Below are 20,704 nucleotides of genomic sequence, written 5' to 3'. Positions count from 1 at the left end.
GCGGGGAAAGAGGAGGATAGAGATTGCTGTCTAAAGCAATAATCCACAGAAAGCCTGCAGGCTGAAAACCCAGAGGGCAGGGACTTGGTTGGGAACGTTTAATGTGGGAGGAATATGGCTGGGGAGAAATTTCTGTGACTAAGGATACTGTGGGGAGGAATATGCAAAGTGACAGTAAGGGGAAATCTCAGTCAAAGAATTAAGGAGGTTTACCAACTGATCAAAGATAGCTTTGACAAATATTAACAGAAACCAGAGAAGCTGGGGTCCGTTGGGGGCCTACAGATTATTTTACAGACAATTTAAGCACCATCATTTTGAAAATCAGAGGGAAACATAATACAATAGTCTCTGTAGGAATTTGTAGCACCTTTAAAATAATTTGTCATTAAGTTTTGCCAATTTTTTATACTATGCATAATGTTCTATAACAATGTGCATGACAATAGCCTACAATATAAACATATCTTAATCATTCTTTTAAACTCTATCACAGATAATGAAAAGTACCAACATGCAGCATTATCCTTCTAGATTGTAAGAGCCTGAGAAAGAGTTGAGATGAGTTTTTTACCTTTAGCTATTCCATTGTTTCACTCACTGATCAAAGATTATCGCAAAGAAATTATGACGCATCAACTCTGAATATGTTTGTATGTACTATAATTTGAAGTATGAGGAAAAAAAATCTTATTTACATAAAGCATATTCCCCTAGTGTAAAACAAAAACAAATACACTATAACCTACAATCAGTACTGAACAATTATTCTCAAGCAGTGCCCTATGCTGATTTAATATGTTCAAAGCCAAATCCTGTCCTCTTTACATATGTGATAAGCCTTATGAAAGTCAAAGGGACAGTTATAATGTGCCCCAGAATCCCACTACATGGTCATCACTCTGTTGCAAGTTGTTCCAGATACTGGGTCCCACAAGCCTCCAAACTGGTCTGGGTAAAGTCGAGTCACTGTTTCTAGCTCTGGGGCTCTATAGGGCATACCCTCAGGCTCAGACCCCTTCTCTGACATCCATCTTTGGGATATGGGCATTGATGCACAGCCACTCTAGACCCCAAAATCAGTGTGTGAGACCTCTTGACACACCCAGTAGCTTTCACACCATCCTCCAGAGCTCCACGTAGGCAGTGAGCATCCTGGTCTTCTAGTTAACCCTTTGGGGACAACATGTGAGGAAAGTAAGGAACACAATCTTAGCAAAGGAATTTCTTAATCTTCATGACCTATTTTTTAAAAAGCAATTGGAGGTTCAGATATTTGAAAATAATAGAAAATCCTGAAATGCTCCCCACCCCCTAGTTTGATCTCAGTCCTTACATGAGTCCAAGGTTTGTCAGCATTTCAGGCTGGTAAGAGTCCCTCTTGTCCTCTCCTGCAAGACCATCCTACATGAGGCTATGTTTGGGCCCCTCTGCAGAGCACAGAATCTGTTCTTTAGTAGGGTCTCTCTTCTGTGCCATATGCTCGAGTTGGCAATCTCCAGCCCCCTCCAGGTGAAAAAAACACTGTTCCATGAGGGTAGACCCAAAGTTGAGAGTCATTCAAAGTCAATGGCTCCAGACTGCTGCCATGATGGCTTCTCTGTGATAGGGTCTTTCTTGATAAGGCAACTGTCTTGAACGCATTACAATAAGCAGCCTTCAGACAAATTTTGAGGTTTGCTCAACACATAGTACAAAATGGAAATCATCATTTGATACACGAATAGGGTCAACACAATTTAACCCTCAGCCATCTACTAAGCTCATATTTTCAAGCACCATTTCTTTAATTTTATGTTTCTTTCCTTGACCCTGAAGCAACAGACTAATAGGTATACAACTTTTATCACTGCCGCTTATACAATGTTTGATCATGGAAAATGCCAGCTTGTACAATCTAAGAGATAATGATACATTAACATTTATTGTTTCTTTCCAACTAACGGGTGTTTTTTGAATAACTTCCTGTATCCAAATTTGAAAGGTCACCCATTGAAATTTAAAGTTATAAAAGCAACAGTGTTTCATTGCAGAATGTAATTTCTAGGTTATCTTTCAGGGACTGTGATATGCAACATTCTCTCTTGAAACTTCTAAACAAATGTTCACACCCAAACGCATTAAGGAAGCTTAAACATTTTATCTCCAGTATGGCAAGGGGCATTGAGGAAGCTCTCTACTCTTTTCGGTCATCCCTCTGTTATGGTGGAAGACAGGCTTAATGCCACCTTTGCCTCCCCCGAGCTGATGTAGCCCAGAATCAGATCCAGCATGTTCATATGTAAGTATTTATTAAAATTTAAGTTTTGTATTTTCAGTGCTATTGTGCCACTGAAATCAAGGGGAGTTTTGCTACTGACTTCAGCTAAAGTAGAATTGGACCAGTGGAGCAAAGACAGCCCTCATCTACTCATGCACAGCTCTCTGTCTTAAATGGGACTTGTACAGTTGCATCCAAAGGAAGGTTTTAGCCTAGTGATTTTCTTATTGACCTTGTCACGCACAATAGCACTGAAAATACAGAAATAACATTTTAATAAATTCTTACATATGAACATACTGGATCTAATTCTGGGCTATGTGAGCTCAGGGGGAGGCAAATGTGACATTAAGCTAAATAGCAGCACAAAGCAGTTATAGTGGGGCCTAGAATTTGGCTCGCTGGGTGAAATTCTGGCCCCACTCAAGTCCATGGAGGAGGAGGGTTTCCAGCGACTTCAGTGAAGTCAGGATTTCACACATTATTTCAATGCCTTCTTACTACTCTTTATGGAGTTTTGAATTGCTTTCTATTATACTTGTTATTTTTTTAAGTTGTTGAGACCAATGTTTAGCAAAAGTGATCAGCATTGCTTTCAAAGTCATCAATCAACTCATAAAATGAACTAGTAGATATTAGAGTTCATCTATATTTGAATGGAATAAGTTAAGCATTATCTGTTTAACTCCTCAACTGTTGACTGACAAAGTCACTTCACCTAACGAGAGCCAACAGACTTATACACTTAGTACAGAAATCCGTTGTCTTGCAAAGGAAATAAAGTTAAATACAAAGCTTACCCTAATATTTTCAAATTTCTGGGCCAGGGGCACGACACATACTTGCTTGCATATCACTCATTTGTCAACATCTTTCAACTTGCATAGTTTCTGCTTTGAGCTTTGAATGCACTGTGGAGGGAGAGAGAAACAATGATAAATGTCAGGTAAGAGTTAATGTTGTAACAAAGCATAAAAAATATTTTTATTATTATTTATTATATTATTATTATATTTTATTATGCTGTTATTTTCTCATTTTAAAAAGACTGATATAAATAGCTTAAGTCATCAAATGTATTTCATGCTAGTCATTTTTAATAGACCTCTGTAGCATCAGAATCCTCTGTCATCAAACAAAAATGCCAGAAGCTACAGACTTGCAGCTTTTAAAAGAAAGTTTGAATCCAGATATTTTTTCCTGTAGCTTCCTTGTTCACAAATCCCTCATATAAACAAAAGGACTGTTCGTTATAAAAAATAAGGGTCTGATCATGCATTACTTGCACATCCAATATTCACACTAGCTTCCTTGGGAGTTCGATGTACAGCATATGCAGAATTGGGCCCTAAATACTTCGGCATTTAGAAGTTGATTAGAAGTCCAGACTGGTGGAAGTATAGGCAGCAACACAGTCATTTCCAGATACAATATATTCTGGCCTTAGTTCCATATAGAATCCGTTTAAGCTTTCATGACTGAAGTATATAGTATTTCCAAAAGATTCAACAAAAAGGATTTTGTAGATTTACATTGAAAATAGAAAATAAAGATGGTCAAGACATTTTGACTAAACAACTTGCGCTTTTAAAAATCAAATACAGTCTTTACCAGAAGATAATGGGCAAGAGAAAACAGAATGGCACTGCATCTGCAACTTGTGAACACATGTCAACTTTTATCACCTAAATATTCCATCCAAAATATATTACACCATCTAATATTAGTCCTTAGATTATATTAAATTGGCTTAATTTTGTTACACCAATGCTCTGTTACACCAAAGCATAAAGGGGCTTTAAGGTGAGAGGAAAAAAAAGCATTTGCACTGTCAGAATGGTTTAAAGGGGATTTAACATAACAGAATAAGGGACTATATCTGTAAAGCGTGATGAGAATAGAATGTGTGTGAGAATCAATGTATGTTCAATTTTTAAAGTGTCTAATCTAAGTCATACACATTTATAGTCTATGTGTTACTAGGTAGTAAATTATGGATTGCAGTTTTACATCTGTGCCTGTTTTTCATGTAATTAAACAAGTTGGTAAAAACCAGCTAGGTTACTGAGTCTTCTCTTCACCACAGACCTAAAAGTGGCAATTCTTCATCAAAAAAACTTCAAAAACAGACTCCAAGGAGAGAGTGCTGAATTGGAATTAATTTGCAAACTGGATACAACTAACTTAGGCTTGAATAAAGACTGGGAGTAGATATGTCATTACACAAAGTAAAACTATTTCCCCTTGTTTATTCCCCCCACTGTTCTTGTCAACTGCTGGAAATAGCCCACCTTGATTATCACTATAAAAGGATCCCCCATCTCTAGCCCCCCCCCCCCGCTTTCCTGCTGGTAATAGCTCACCTTTCCTGATCACTCTTGTTACAGTCTATATGGTAACACCCTTTGTTTCATGTTCTCTGTGTATATAAAATCTCCCCACTATATTTTCCACTGTATGCATCCGATGAAGTGAGCTGTAGCTCATGAAAGCTTATGCTCTAATAAATTTGTTAGTCTCTAAGGTGCCTTTTCTTCTCTCCACCAATGCAGGATTGTTTCCAACGAGAGCATTCCCTAATGTACCTGTGTCCAGTATAGTTTCAAAGATCCTAAGCAACGGGGGTTTCATACTTTCTCTTGGGAGACTACTAACAAATCTCACTGCCATTAATTTTTACCCATCATATTCAGCTTAAACGTTTCCATTAGACCATGGAGCTACAGTACTCTAGCAACTGTGCTAATACAAAATGCACATTTTGATAGTTCAAGGTCAGAACAACTGACTATCATAGTCATGGGCCATATTCGTGGTTGTATCTTAACTCCATGTAAAATCAAGGGGACTATTTGCAGAATAAGGTACAAACATAAGGGTTGGCAGTGGGTTCCTGTGGATCCCACATCTTGCACAAGTATAATAATAACAAGTATAATAGAAAGCAATTCAAAACTCCATAAAGAGTAGTAAGAAGGCATTGAAATAATGTGTGAAATCCTGACTTCACTGAAGTCGCTGGAAACTGGTGCTGCTGGAGCTTTGAGCAGGGGGTTGGACTAGATGACCTTCTGGGGTCCCTTCCAACCCTGATATTCTATATTCTATGAAATCCCCAGTGATCTTAGGAATGGCTCCACAACCTCTTTCACAATCGGAAGGTCAAGCTAGTTCTCTCTGATAGACCCAGGTGAAGGAATCTCTGGGAGACGAATCACACAGAGTATTTTCCCACCCTTGCTAATTTTAACAGGCAAGTGTGTAATCTGGCAAAGAGACAGAGACAGTTTTTCCACCATCCTACACAATTTTCCTCCCTCCATGAGATTTAAATGTTTGAGATATTTATGGATGCTCATCAAATACTTTCCTCTATCCTTATTGACACATTTCATTGTTGTAGCTTCTTCTGATAAGTCATTCTTCCAACCTTTCTTTTTACCAGCTGCTGTTCCCTCAATTTGTCAAAATATTTCAGGTAGTGAGATGCATAAAGTGACAGAATATACCCCCATGTTCAGACCCTACACACCACTGTAACCATTTTTGTACAAGGCATGTCTTGTGATGCATTTAAAAATTCATAATGTTCTGGTCAATAAAATCATGGCAGCATGCACAAAGCAGCATTATATGTTAAGTTATAAACATAAGCTGAGATCATAACTAAAACTATGTTTTCCAGAGAAGCCTGGGGAGTGGCCAAATCAGCTTCTCAGAGACAAAGGGTAAGCGGACACCCCAGTCTGTTGTAAACAAGCCTGATGCCCATTACCTGTTAAGTGACCATTCTTTGACAGGAAAGGGGGCAGGGACCAAAAAAATCTACATCTTAGCAAAGAAATAGCATGGAGTTCCTTTCCACACAGACTGCCTGTAGCCTTGCTCCCAGCTGGAAATGGTTCTCAAAGTGGAGACAGGACTATAAAAAGAAGGGACAAACATCCCAAGTCACCCCTTCCCCCTGCCCATCAATTTACTGGACCCAAAGAAACAAAGGAAGCGGTCATTGGACTAACGGAGGGGTCCTGACCTAAGAAGTTTGGCCAGTAAGACTGCTGAAAACATGTGGTGAAAAGCTTGGTTTAGAATTTAACACAGTTTGTTAAATTAGGCACCAGTAACCGTATCTTGCTTTTATGCCTCATTACTTGTATTCACTTAAAATCTCTTTGTAGAAAATAAACGTGTTTTATTGTTTTATCTAATCCAGTGTATTTAAATTGAAGTGTCTGGGAAACTCCATTCCGGGTGACAAGTCGTGTGCATATTATGTCTATTAAAGAAATAATTGACTTAATATAATTTGTCCTGTCCAGGAGAATGCTGGGCAGTACAGGACATACATTTCTTGGGTAATATCTGGGATGTGTTGGGGTCACACAGCAGTATAAGCAAGACTGGTGGGATTCAGAGTATAACTCGAGTGTGGCTGCAATAGCACACAGATACTCAGGGTGTGGACTGCATGCTGACAGGTTGTTGTGAGCAGCACACTTGGAAGGTACTTCAGCAAAGCATTGTAAGGCACCCAAGGTTTCAGGGCAGGGGTAACACAGTAGCTCACTAGTCTGAATTGTACCCTGATATGTCACACCGAGACCTGCACATAATAAAGTTGTCATCTAATCAGTGCTGTAAAATTATCTTTGTAATCCATGAAATGACTGCATACTGTATGAAGACCAAAATCATGCTTGGGCCTTCTCTTTACCTCCATGTTGCATTGCAAACTCATATCTACAATAACTGGATGTTTACTATTGTTCCTACAGATTTCCATGTATCTCCATCACAGTGAATTCTATGCCTCACTTGATATTTATTAATCAGTTTTATTAACTCCTCATGATCAAACCCTGATGTCTCACTATGGCCCTAATTCAGCAAGATACTTCAGCTTGTGCCTAACTTTAAGCATACGAGCGTTTTCACTGAAGACTAGGCACACGACTTTTTCCTGACTAAGAAATCATAAAGGGTTTTCCTGAGTAAAGATTACGGAAAAACTTCAGGTTTAGCCCCAGGTGTTCACACATTCTCTCATAATAGTTATTTTACTAGAGATTGAAGTTATATGCACTCAACAAAAAATGTTCTCTTTTGCAGGCTTCTACAGTTGTCCATAACATTTCCAAATAATTGCCAGTGGTTCAGAAAGTTCATTAACTAATTAATTCCCTTAGCAACTTATAATGCATATCATTCAGACCTGCTGATATGTACAGTAAAACCATTCCAAGAATTCCCTTGCCTGCTTTTTAGCAACAGAAAACTTTCTCCCTTTTCTTTACTTAGTCTTGTTAAAAAACAAAAGAAAAAAAAAGCCAAGTAGATCACTTGAAAATCATTGTCAATTTTATTTTCTCTCAGTTACCAGTTGACTTCCTTTCCTTCTAATGTTATAGACAGCCCTACTATATTCTGATTTTTTCTCTCCATTGCTCTTATACCCGTAAGCCTTAATAATTTCCATAAAACAATAATTCTGGTAGCAATGAGCTATTTTCTAGTACAAGTAAAAGAATAACTGCACACACGATGTTATAGTAGATCAGAAACACATTTTATGTTAGAATTTTCTAAAAGGTAGAGAATCCACTATGGTATTATGTTGTGGAGCCTGAAGTATTTTAATAATTTGAGTGTCTTGTTGTACTGCCAAGCTGCGTATGTGCCAATTTTATTAAGTATGTGGTATCATGTATCATGTGCATCCATCTTACTTGTTTCCATCATGATTTCACAGAAATACTGAGATATACATAAATGACCTTCAGCATTTATTAAAATAATGTGTTCTGCAGCTACAAAATATGAAGAGTTGTTTTAATCCTCCATTTAATCATTATGACAGCCCTGAACCTGATAAGTAAATGCTATGTTCTTGCACTGATTGTTCAGTATCCTATGTTCAACTTTAGCAGAACTACCCCCTCCAACCACAGACACATAATTATTTACAGCAGTATACTTATTGTGTTTTTATTCCAAAATTTGTACCATTTAGGACTAAATTGTTGTAGATTCCCAAGGCTAAAATGATCGATAATGGCCACTGATCTGGAGTGCCTCAACTTCAGGATGCCTAACTTAGCCCTGCAGAGCGGAGCCCCTACAACTCTATTTGAAGGCAGTAGCATCTGCCGATGCTCAGCACCTGAATACCAGGACTTAAAACACACCTCAGGCTTATCGTTTCTTTTGCATTAGAACAGGAGCTGAGCTTAGAATCCATTGCTAGAATATATTTTTAAAACGTAGTTCAAACATAGCTTGACCTCACTGTGAGTGAATGCACTCCTGTAGTCACATCCTACCTGGTATTGTAACAATCTGTGTACAAAATATGCCTTGTGAGGTACCATTTGAAAACAAACAACTCACAATAACATCCTTGGGAAATGTATGCAGCAATCTTGTGTGTAAAGTTATGAGATCCACCCTGAATAATGTTAAAGGCATCAATTAAGGCAAAACTGGTCAAAGAGGTCTTATACAAAGGGATGTGTGGTTACCTCAATTTGCATGTTAGCTGTAAACAGCGTCCTCAGACAATGAGAGAGAAAAGAAAGGAGACAAAGAAAATCTGCACTTCAGCACACACAGATGAAAGAAAAGAGCATCTTTTTTTTACTAAACTCCATGTCCCCTTATGCTTAGCAGGATAGCACTTTATGAAGGGGGCTGAACTATAAAAGAGAGGGGCAAACACCCCAAGATATCTCTCTCCCGGTTCATCTCCCCTTTTCACCTAAGAGGACAATAAGAAACAGCTATTGGACTTTGGGGTCAGGGTCCTAACCTGAAGATTAGGTCAGTAATGCTGTTGGAGGGTGTGGTAAGGACTTTACCTTGAATCAAATATACCGGTAGTTTGTTAAGTTAGGCACTAGGAAGTCTCAAAAATCAATTCCCAACCCTAGGCGAAAGGGACTAAACCACAGAGCAATGCTGCCATCCCGCTCCTGCAGGCAGAGGGGTGCAATAAAGGATGAAAAGGAGGCTCCGATATAGATAAAGGTAAGATATCAGCTTTAATGCATACTCCCCCTTACACACTTTTGGAATCCATATAATAGTTCAGGAGGCTCCACAGTGCAGGAAGAGCAGAGACAGGGAGCAGCCTCTCTCCAAAGAGCTCTCTTGAGAGATCACAGTAGTGACTGTAGAGCTCAGGCATGGACAGGGTGGGAGCAGTGGATTTGGGAGCCACTGGATCAATGACTCCGCTCTCTTTCCCTGTTTGTACTACAGTTCTAAATGTCGTACAGTAACTCAAGTACAGTATTTGACATAGCTGGCTGCTGCCAAATTATAAGCCAAAAATTCATTTGCACTGCACTGTTCACAGTCACTGTCGCTTAGATGTCAAGAGTAACATATTATATATCACATTTCATCCCAAAGAACTCTTACGTGCTTTTGAAACTTAAACGGGTACACCAATTACACACAGGCCACTGACATTACAGCAACAGACCTAAATGCTTAAATTATGTGAAAGAAGATGAAGCAGAATCAGCATCAGAGAAGAGCTGTGGTTCTTTGTCTTTTGCTACACTCCTATTTACACTGGAAACTTGGCACAGCAGCAATCCTCAGACTGTGATCCACGGATCACTAGTGGTTTGTGCAGTACTTGCTGGTGCTCTGTGGAATGGTAGCTGGCCATATGGGACTGGTTCTCCTCATGTCCATCTGCTAAATCACATTAAGAGACTGCTAAAATACATTAAATATGTTCCTATTACTTATTTGAGTTATGGTATTTGGTGATTGCGAATAAAGGCAAGGCAGTGTGTACAATCACAGACAGGAAGGGAGATGTCCACAAGACAAATCTGCTTATGAACATGTGCCCACACTATGAAAATGTCTAAGAAACCCTGGAGGATAGTAAAAATCCTTCCCAAGCGTTCTGCTCCCAGACTAGCTCCAATATAACTAAAACATGTTGTTGTAGTTTTAGTTTTCCATCAGCTGAGCCAATTTTAGGAGGAAACATATAGCATTTCAGCCAAAACTGCAAAATCCGCCCTAGCTACAGTATTCTTGACATAATTTCAGAGCAAAGGTTCCAATTCATTTGAACTCTGCTTCTCAATAACACTTGGATAAACACCCACACTTGATCTGGTAGACACATACAACACACCCAATCCAAATGTTGTTCTAACCTTGATTACTTCACCAGAGCAGACTAAACATTGTCTTTGAATGTTTGAGAATTGGAGGGAGGCAACAGTCTCCCCACCATGAGTCCAGTAATGCAATCACTGGCTTCAAACAACCCTCCCCCAAACTCCCACTGATAAATTACTTCTGCACACTCCTTAACTTTCCTCATTTCTGCCCCACTCCATGCCCACAAACACACATCACTCCCTACTCTTGCAACCCCTTTGCTACTCCACACTCCTCATTTCTGCTACCCTACCACCACATCTGTTTATGTCCCCAAAGGTAACACTCACCATTAGCCCCCGTAATTTCATTTTTCTTATTTTAACACCTTTCTCCTTTTTTGGTTTGCTGGAAATAGTTTAAATGCTCCAACTAGCAGATATAACAGAATTACTATTCTTTTTAGGGTCTATCATTCTCATATCTAACTATATAGCATTATTATTTTTATTTACATATGAATAAACTGATGCACAAAAATGGTTAAGTCAAGTCAGTCAGTGAGCCAATAACAAAGCTGGGAAGAGAACCTACATCTTCTGACTCCCAGCACACCTGAAAAATTAATATTTATAGGTAGTTCCAAATTCTATCCTTAGTTACCTTTGTTCTTCCCCACTGAAGTCACTGGTATTGCACAAAACTTTGTCTTTGGTCCCCCAACATTGTGCGTCTATGAATTCAAGGAAATTTCTTTATGTTGAAAAAAAAGTATTGATTTATAGTCTATGGACAAAACTTGAAAAAAGGATGCTTCTTTAAGGTCCTCTCGCTGAACAGTGACAGAATGATCTTTTCATCAAAATACACCAAACCAGGTCAATGTCTTCTCCCCAGTACCGTTCAATGAGCAGAACATTAATTAAGACACCTCTCAGAAGAGTAGTCTTCTGATTTTGGTCAGTTTTCAGAAATAAAAGCACAATACTTCTTATACCAGAAGAGAGCTGAAAATATCACTAACACCACAAGTGGCACAAGAAGCCAGCTATTCAGCATCCAGCTTTGATAAAATTGCTGCTCTGCACCTGAATTGTTACCATTTAGCATTTAATCTGGCAGCATCTTTAGTGCTATAAGTAGTAAGTGGAAGACATGTAAGAACTCATTTTCTTTTAAATGAATCTAGGAATCCAACTTGGTTACAAATTTCCCCTTTTGACTTGTTGGTCACATAGGCAGGACAATGTGTATTACTAGAAATAAAAACGGAATTACAACTACAGGATATCTAAAAAAATATTCCCGATAAGGTATGGCATAAATCAAAGCAACAACTGCACCACATGAGCACTCTATGCAGTGAGCTAACACTTGCTTTTGACTTCACTTAGTGAATTTGGATTTCTTTTTAAGTGAGACATTTACAGTGGAGTTGCATCTTATGCCGGGGTTAGGTTCTAAAGTCAGCACGTACAGCAAAAATCGCGTATAGTCAAAATTACCCTTGAAAATCCCTTAAATTGCCCACAAAGTACAGTATACTGTACATGGTTTTGTGTATACTATACAACCCTGTACAGTAATATGTATAAATGTATAATGTATACAGTAATGTACAGGATATAATAAAGAGTACAAATGAAAAATATAATTTTACAGTAATGTATTTTTAATCACAGGGGATAATTACAGGGGGGTAATTACAGGGGGTCATCAGGGCTTGATGTCGATCCAGGAAATGGAGGTGACGGAGAACTTGGGTGAAGGAGAGCGAGTCATAGACGAAGTGGTTGGCTCTGATTCAGCTCGAGAAGTTGACTGCATAGGCTCATCTGCTGCTGGTTAGTTTTCCTTGAAAAAAAAAAATGGTGATCGGCAACTGTTGCTGTTGTCTCTTGAGCTACTCAAACATTTCTTGATATGGTCCCAAATTATCTGTAATACTACGTGTGATTTTGAGGCTTTGTTCCATAGAGGGATCGTATTCAGAAATTAAATCATTCAAGTGTTTCGCTGCTTGGAACACTTCAGCAAATGTATGAAGATTCCAACTTGCTGGCTCTTCCTGCTCATCATCATCATCTTCATCTTCTGTAGATGATTTTATCAGTTCCTCTAACTCTCCGTTAGTCAATGTTTCTCTATGGCTCTCTCAATTAATTCTTCAGTTTCTCTCTCTCAATCTTGATGGTATGGATGCTAGATTTGTTGCGGCCATATTTACGCGCCATGTTGGAGACCAACATACCGTCTCTCAGTAAGTCCAACACAGCCAATTTTTCCTCCAGCATTGGAACAGATAGCTGTTTCTTTGGTTGAGCACCAGATGAAGTAGTTGGCTTGCGTTTAGGGGCTATGTTGTATGAAAAAGACATATCTTTAAACACTAGAATCACACTCAGTGCAGCGAGATGTTCACACTATGAGAGGCACGCAGAAACTGAGACTGACTGAGGGAACAGCAGATTCACGTCTCCCATCTCATGCTCACTAATGCTCATTGAGTGGAATGGTGGGCTGAATCGCCCACACTATTTACAGGTTGGTTTTTTTTTTTGCTGAGCACATGTAGTTGAATTCACGTAAGTTAAATGAGTGCATTATGTGACTCACCTGTATAACAATTCTGTTTTTATTAATTAGTCCTCTTCACTTCCTTGTATGTCTATTTTCCCTTAAATCAGATGCACAAATAGTCTAGAGTTTTGGAATAAACAGATGTACAAGCAAAGTGACCTGTAATTTTTATTTTTCATAATCCACAGGTCTGGTTAGGATATAGCTGGCAGGCTAGACTTGCTCATTTCAACTTGTATTTTCATTTTCCAATGGATTTCATTGTTCCCCCTGGACAATTGCAGCACACTGTAAACCCAAGAGAACACTGACAAAGTTGAAATGAGGTAGACTATAGAAAGATTGCTAATAGCATTGTAGATTATGTATAATTACAGGCCTGGAAACTATTAATATTATCAATAACATTATGACATAGATGAATGGTCTGATCAGAGCAGTGGATGTCTTCTTTATGAGAAGCAAACATTATGGGAAAGAACAAGAATTAGTTTTCCCCTTCTCACACAGATGTGTCCTTAATCTGTCAATCAGTGTTGGGAAATACCAAACTGTAAGAGTTAATTCTTAAGAAGGGAAAAAACTTGAAATACAATGTAATTTTAATCCCTCTTGGCAACAGGAAATTTTGGAGGCCTTTGATACCCACAGAACAGGAAGAATAGGTAGATGACTTTCTCCACATAGAAAGAAAAGGAGTACTTGTGGCACCTTAGAGACTAACAAATTTATTAGAGCATAAGCTTTCGTGAGCTACAGCTCACTTCATCGGATGCATTTGGTGGAAAAGACAGAGGGGAGATTGATATACACACAGAGAGAACATGAAACAATGGGTTTATCATACACACTGTAAGGAGCGTGATCACTTAAGATAAGCCATCACCAGCAGCAGGGGGGGGAAAGGAGGAAAACCTTTCATGGTGACAAGCAAGATAGGCTATTTCCAGCAGTTAACAAGAATATCTGAGGAACAGTGGGGGGTGGGGTGGGGTGCGGGGGAGAAATAACATGGGAAAATAGTTTTACTTTGTGTAATGACTCATCCATTCCCAGTCTCTATTCAAGCCTAAGTTAATTGTATCCAGTTTGCAAATTAATTCCAACTCAGCAGTCTCTCGTTGGAGTCTGTTTTTGAAGCTTTTTTGTTGAAGGATAGCCACTCTTAGGTCTGTAATCAAGTGACCAGAGAGATTGAAGTGTTCTCCAATTGGTTTTTGAATGTTATAATTCTTGACGTCTGATTTGTGTCCATTAATTCTTTTATGTAGAGACTGTCCAGTTTGGCCAATGTACATGGCAGAGGGGCATTGCTGGCACATGATGGCATATATCACATTGGTAGATGCGCAGGTGAATGAGCCTCTGATAGTGTGGCTGATGTGATTAGGCCCTATAATGGTGTCCCCTGTATAGATATGTGGACAGATTTGGCAACGGGCTTTGTTGCAAGGATAGGTTCCTGGGTTAGTGGTTCTGTTGTGTGGTGTGTGGTTGCTGGTGAGTATTTGCTTCAGGTTGGGGGGCTGTCTGTAAGCAAGGACTGGCCTGTCTTCCAAGATCTGTGAGAGTGATGGGTCATCCTTCAGGATAGGTTGTAGATCCTTGATGATGCGTTGGAGAGGTTTTAACTGATGGCTGAAGGTGACGGCTAGTGGCATTCTGTTATTTTCTTTGTTGGGCCTGTCCTGTAGTAGGTGACTTCTGGGTACTCTTCTAGCTCTGTCAATCTGTTTCTTCACTTCAGCAGATGGGTATTGTAGTTGTAGGAATGCATGATAGAGATCTTGTAGGTGTTTGTCTCTGTCTGAGGGGTTGGAGCAAATGCGGTTATATCGTAGAGCTTGGCTGTAGACAATGGATCGTGTGGTATGATCTGGATGATAGCTAGAGGCATGTAGGTAGGAATAGCGGTCAGTAGGTTTCTGATATAGGGTGGTGTTTATGTGACCATCGCTTATTAGCACCATAGTATCCAGGAAGTGGATCTCTTGTGTGGACTGGTCCAGGCTGAGGTTGATGGTGGGATGGAAATTGTTGAAACCATGGTGGAATTCCTCAAGGGCTTCTTTTCCATGGGTCCAGATGATGAAGATATCATCAATGTAGCGCAAGTAGAGTAGGGGCATTAGGGGACGAGAGCTGAGGAAGCGTTGTTCTAAGTCAGCCATAAAAATGTTGGCATACTGTGGGGCAATGCGGGTACCCATCGCAGTGCCGCTGATTTGAAGGTATACATTGTCCCCAAATGTGAAATAGTTATGGGTGAGGACAAAGTCACAAAGTTCAGCCACCGGGTTAGCCGTGACATTATCGGGGATACTGTTCCTGACGGCTTGTAGTCCATCTTTGTGTGGAATGTTGGTGTAGAGGGCTTCTACATCCATAGTGGCTAGGATGGTGTTTTCAGGAAGATCACCAATGGACTGTAGTTTCCTCAGTAAGTCAGTGAAGATAGCTGGGACTGCTGGTAACGTAGGGCCTGAGGAGGGAGTCTACATAGCCAGACAATTCTGCTGTCAGGGTGCCAATGCCTGAGATGATGGGGCGTCCAGGATTTCCAGGTATATGGATCTTGGGTAGCAGATAGAATACCCCAGGTCGGGGTTCTAGGAGTGTGTCTGTGCGGATTTGTTCTTGTGCTTTTTCAGGGAGTTTCTTGAGCAAATGCTGTAGTTTCTTTTGGTAACTCTCAGTGGGATCAGAGGGTAATGGCTTGTAGAAAGTGGTGTTGGAGAGCTGCCTAGTAGCCTCTTGTTCATACTCCGACCTATTCATGACGACGACAGCACCTCCTTTGTCAGCCTTTTTGATTATGATGTCAGAGTTGTTTCTGAGGCTGTGGATGGCATTGTGTTCTGCATGGCTGAGGTTATGGGGCAAGCGATGCTGCTTTTCCACAATTTCAGCTCGTGCACGTCAGCGGAAGCACTCTATGTAGAAGTCCAGGCTGCTGTTTCGACCTTCAGGAGGAGTCCACCCAGAATCCTTCTTTTTGTAGTGTTGGTAGGAAGGTCTCTGTGGGTTAATATGTTGGTCAGAGGTGTGTTGGAAATATTCCTTGAGTCAGAGACGTCGAAAATAGGATTCTAGGTCACCACAGAACTGTATCATGTTCGTGGAGGTGGAGGGGCAAAAAGAGAGGCCCCGAGATAGGACAGATTCTTCTGCCTGTCTAAGAGTATAGTTGGATAGATTAACAATATTGCTGGGTGGGTTAGGGAACCACTGTTGTATCCGATGAAGTGAGCTGTAGCTCACGAAAGCTTATGCTCTAATAAATTTGTTAGTCTCTAAGGTGCCACAAGTACTCCTTTTCTTTTTGCGAATACAGACTAACACGGCTGCTACTCTGAATCCACATAGAAAGACACCAGACCAAAAGTCTAATTTATATTTGAAATTGGGTGGGGGAAAAATGGGGGAGAAATAGACTGGTTGGAGTGAAATCTGTTTTGTTTTGTTTTTTTGGTTGTGTACAAAATCTAACTTTCTCCCCCCAATGTATTTATTGCTACCAGACACATGAAGTGGAACATTCAAAAGCTATTTACATTTGGAATATTTTCCTTCTGGATTTTACAGTGGTTTCTCAGCCTAGATTTCCCCCTTCAAGAGAAGATTGCTGATTCTTCTTTGGGGAGGCATGAAATTCTGGTTGCCAGTTTCAGTGAACCCAGCTGTTGCAATTTAATTGTGAATTATATAATTTTTCATGTTTTCTAAACATCCCAGCTTGCAGCCATTGATTATGTGAGAATCTCAACTTTCATTTAAAAGAAAAATAAAGTTGACTTCCTTCTCATGACTGGGGAAAAAAGTATGAAAACATTACCTGAATGCACCTGAAGACCCAGAAACCAGAAAGCAAATACAAATAACTCAAAAGATATGGTTTTTAAAAATCTCATGATTTTTAAATTAAGCTCAATCTCAGTTTTGGAGGGCCTGCCTTGTGACTTTAGAATGCTTGGAGTTGACAGCAGCATTGCCTTGCCCTGAGAGTTAAAATAATTTTCACCCTTACTACTGGCCTTTTTACTAGAGTATCAAAACCATTTGGATTCCCTGTCTAGACCACACACCCTGTGAGATTATTCTGTTGCACTGATATATGTAAGAACTGTCAGCTGGCATAGTAATGTGTATGTGAAGATCAGCCACAGTGGCACACGCAGACCAACCAACACCCCTGAACAAGATTTTATTCACTTGTTGTTTGCCTGTTGATGCTGACATCGTCTCTGGAGTTTGCTTGTCTACTTGTTTCATTTAAAAGTTCCGGCTTGAAACAACAAAACGAACTGTCCTACAGCTGATCCAACAAGCATTATTTACAAACTGTAGGAATGTAGAGCAACAAAGTCTATATACACAGGAAAGAACAAGGCCTAAATATTGATAGTTTAGCTAGGTTTAGCAGGGTATGGCACTCAGAAGACCTGAGTTCTGTTCCTTGCTCTAAAACCATGGGCAGTTTATTTCACCTCTCTACACTTCACTTTTCTCATCTGATAATGACTCTGACCTTCCTTTGTAAAATTCTTTAAGATCTCTAGATGAAAATTATATGTGAGCCAAGGTGAACACTGACTAAAACCAAAAAAAGAACAGTAGCTTTTGGTATCAAACAATTGACAGGTATTTTGAAAGGTAACTTCTGAGGAAGATAAAATGACAGAAACGAACATATAATTTCACCACCCAGGAATAAATGCCAGTGCCATGGCAGAGTACAGCACTTCCACTCCACTATGTCTCTTTTATTAGTTAAACTTTTTTCAAGATAATGACTAAGAGAAGGAATTGTATTATGGTAGTATGTCAGCCAGGGCTCTATTCTATGAGACAGTAGATACACAATGAAAAGACAGTCCCCAGCCCAAAGAGTACACAATTCAAGTAGTGATGGCACACAGATTGTATCCAAATACCCAGCTAACCCTATTTTTATATGCACAATCTGATTCACACATCCCAAATCCACCTTTTGATTCATAAATTGGCTTTGTCTAAGCAAATTAGGTAGGGAGGCAAGCAATTATTTGTCCCTATAAATGCTGATTTATAGAAACAAATGGTTACACATATAGAAATTGTGGCCAGAAAACAGCTAAAAAATTACCTCCAGCGTATTTTCTAGCAGGCACTATAGAAACAAGGTAAAGAGATGTTAAAATAGTTATCTGTGATGACTAATGCTTAGTGCTAAGAATGGGAAATCCTTTGGCATCTGAGGTATGAAGAAACAAACAACAGAAACAGTATTTGACTACCATAATCTTTTTAATCAATGTGCAGACTTAAAAAGGACCCATCAATATATATAATTCTATACAGCCAACACCTCAAAAACACTTTAACAAATTAAGTTGATTTAAACAGATCATAGCAGCCTTACTGAGGTCACAGGCACAAAGTAAAACTGATCATTAAAGCAACAAAAAAGAAAGGCATTGAGATATATTACTCTCAGTATGAAAGAAAATGTATATATTATGCAGTATTCTGTATATGCTAGTATCACACATGATAACAGTATCCTGTGGGAAATTCCTAAACAATGTGATAAATTGCATTTATCTGTTTGTTTTTAACTGCCTCTCCTGCAATTTTATTCATATGGGACTATTTCTATTGAGCCATCCTCGTGAGTCTATTTCTAATGCTCTCCAACAACAATCAAACTGCCTCCCAACCATTTTCTTCTTTCTCTCCTGAAATATATTGTATTGCCTGGGCCAAAGACCTGGCCAAAGGACAGGTTTAAAGTCGAATATCCTGTTAACCATCGGGATTAGAACTGGTGTTTTTGATAGATGAGTGCATTAGAAAGGGAGTGGGAAAATCCTCTGGGATAATGCTTTTGTTTCTAATTTAGCAGTGGTCATCCAGCATAGCCCGCTACTGGCATGCTTGTGCGTAGAGCCCCGTGTAGATACAAAATTTGTATCTGCATCTGATCCGCACACATGGTCTGCAGATAGCTGTAGATATAAAGTGAATACCACAGATTTGCAGGGCTCTACTTGTGAGTACAGAGATGTCACCAATCTGAATTCTTCATCACACAGGAGATATGCAACTCCCAATTCAACCCCTTCTAATCCTGCCCTACCCTTCCACAGTTGAGCTACACAGGATCCCTTCCTATGGGGCCCTCTGCACTGCAGGGGGAGGGAGGTTTGAATGTAGGAAAGGGAAGTTAAATTTTGCTTCTGTGTAAAGTAGCCTTCCAAATTTAACAAAGTGTTTTTATTAGTGTTTTTATTTATTTTATTAGTAGATTATATTTACATCACCATAGAAACATTCCACGGAACATTAAACTTTTACATGAAGCACAACCCTATATGAAGTACCATTATCAAAAGGCAGAAATAAATACAAGGTGAACAACCTTAAGTATACTGATCCTGATTCATCCATCCAACTGCTGTGGCAACACAGACAAAGCATACTGGTAAAATTTTGCCCAAAGAGAAAAAAACAAGGCTAGAAATAGAGCTGGAGAAGATGAAGAGAAGGCAGAGGCATGGACAGACACATTTTACTTGCTAGAGAAGAGAGATCATTCATTTTCGAGTGGGCACATCTGTCAGTTCAGTATTTCCCAAACCTCAGAGAAATGTAATAATGGATTATTCCCTTCAGAAATTACAGTTTCATTTTTGCTCATCCTGCAGACATGGTTGAGTATTGAATGAGACACACCGGAGAGAGTTTTTCCAAATTGCTAAACTGACTAATCTATGGTGCTAAAAACTGTGGCATTTAGCCAGAGCCCCATATTGGGGCAATGCAGCAATGCACCCATTCAATCTAATGAATCCTGTACTTAACCTGACTGGTGTCCAAATTGTTTTGTGCATAATAAAGAACTTTTGGGACATAACAGGTGAATTAATGCCAGAATTGTGTGTTCAAATATCCATCTATTCACAGGCCTTTCTAAGCACCTCAGACAATAATGGATTTATCCTCACAACTCTCCCATGAGATAGAAAAATATCCCCATTTTCAGATACAGAAATGAGACACCGAGAGAATGGGTGGGTAAATCTGTTTTCAAAACAAGCCACTGATTTTGGGTGCCCAATTTCAGACACCTTTGGCCTCATATTTAGAAGCACAGGACACCCAGAAATATGGTTGAAGTCAATATTCTGGAAATCAATCCTGAGGTCTTGGCAACAAAAAACTGAACACTAAAAAAAAAAAAATAAGGCACCCAATACATTATCTCTGGCCACTCTTTAAAAATTGGCTACAGTGACTTGCCCAAGGTAAGACAACTTTCCACATGCTGTTGATAGTAACTTTACCTTCATTTGAATAGAAGATTTGTTTCAAACTCAAACATTTTGTGACAAATCACTTATTCAGTTTGGGCCACAGTATTAATGATAGGATTACTTTTTTCTCAGTGAACTGATACTGATAAAACTAATAAAATATTATAGGATAATTTTATATGAGGCAGGCTTACATCTGATAATGTGAGTGAATGTAATGACCCTAATTATATGAATAAATGAAGAGTTTGAGAAGCACAGGTACTTATAATCTGTGATGGGCTCATGTTTGCAGTGTTTGCACTAATGTGAATAAATCAATAAAAGTAGAATTTTTATCCCAGAAAATATAAACTACAGGCACTGTGTTGTAGTCTCAATAAATAATGCCCTAAAATTTCTATATGATGTTTAAATTACTGGAAATTACACTTTCCCTGTG

The 20,704-nt window shown here is 39.2% G+C and overlaps 1 protein-coding gene across 8 annotated transcripts in view; it reads right to left on the bottom strand.

Moving 5' to 3' along the window:
- The window catches only part of GULP1 (GULP PTB domain containing engulfment adaptor 1), a 289,955-nt gene that overhangs the window by 188,221 nt on the left and 81,030 nt on the right, over positions 1–20,704 (bottom strand). For all 8 annotated transcript variants that reach the window (XM_043505462.1, XM_043505461.1, XM_043505459.1 and 5 more), the window contains one exon: positions 3,061–3,171. The gene's annotated coding sequence lies outside the window, so the exon portion shown is untranslated. The remainder of the gene's footprint in view (positions 1–3,060; positions 3,172–20,704) is intronic.

The sequence above is a fragment of the Dermochelys coriacea genome, chromosome 11, assembly GCF_009764565.3.
Source record: "Dermochelys coriacea isolate rDerCor1 chromosome 11, rDerCor1.pri.v4, whole genome shotgun sequence".
Lineage (NCBI taxonomy): Eukaryota > Metazoa > Chordata > Testudines > Dermochelyidae > Dermochelys > Dermochelys coriacea.
The sequence above is the reverse complement of the archived record's forward strand: the minus strand, read 5'-3'. Positions and strand labels throughout refer to the sequence as shown.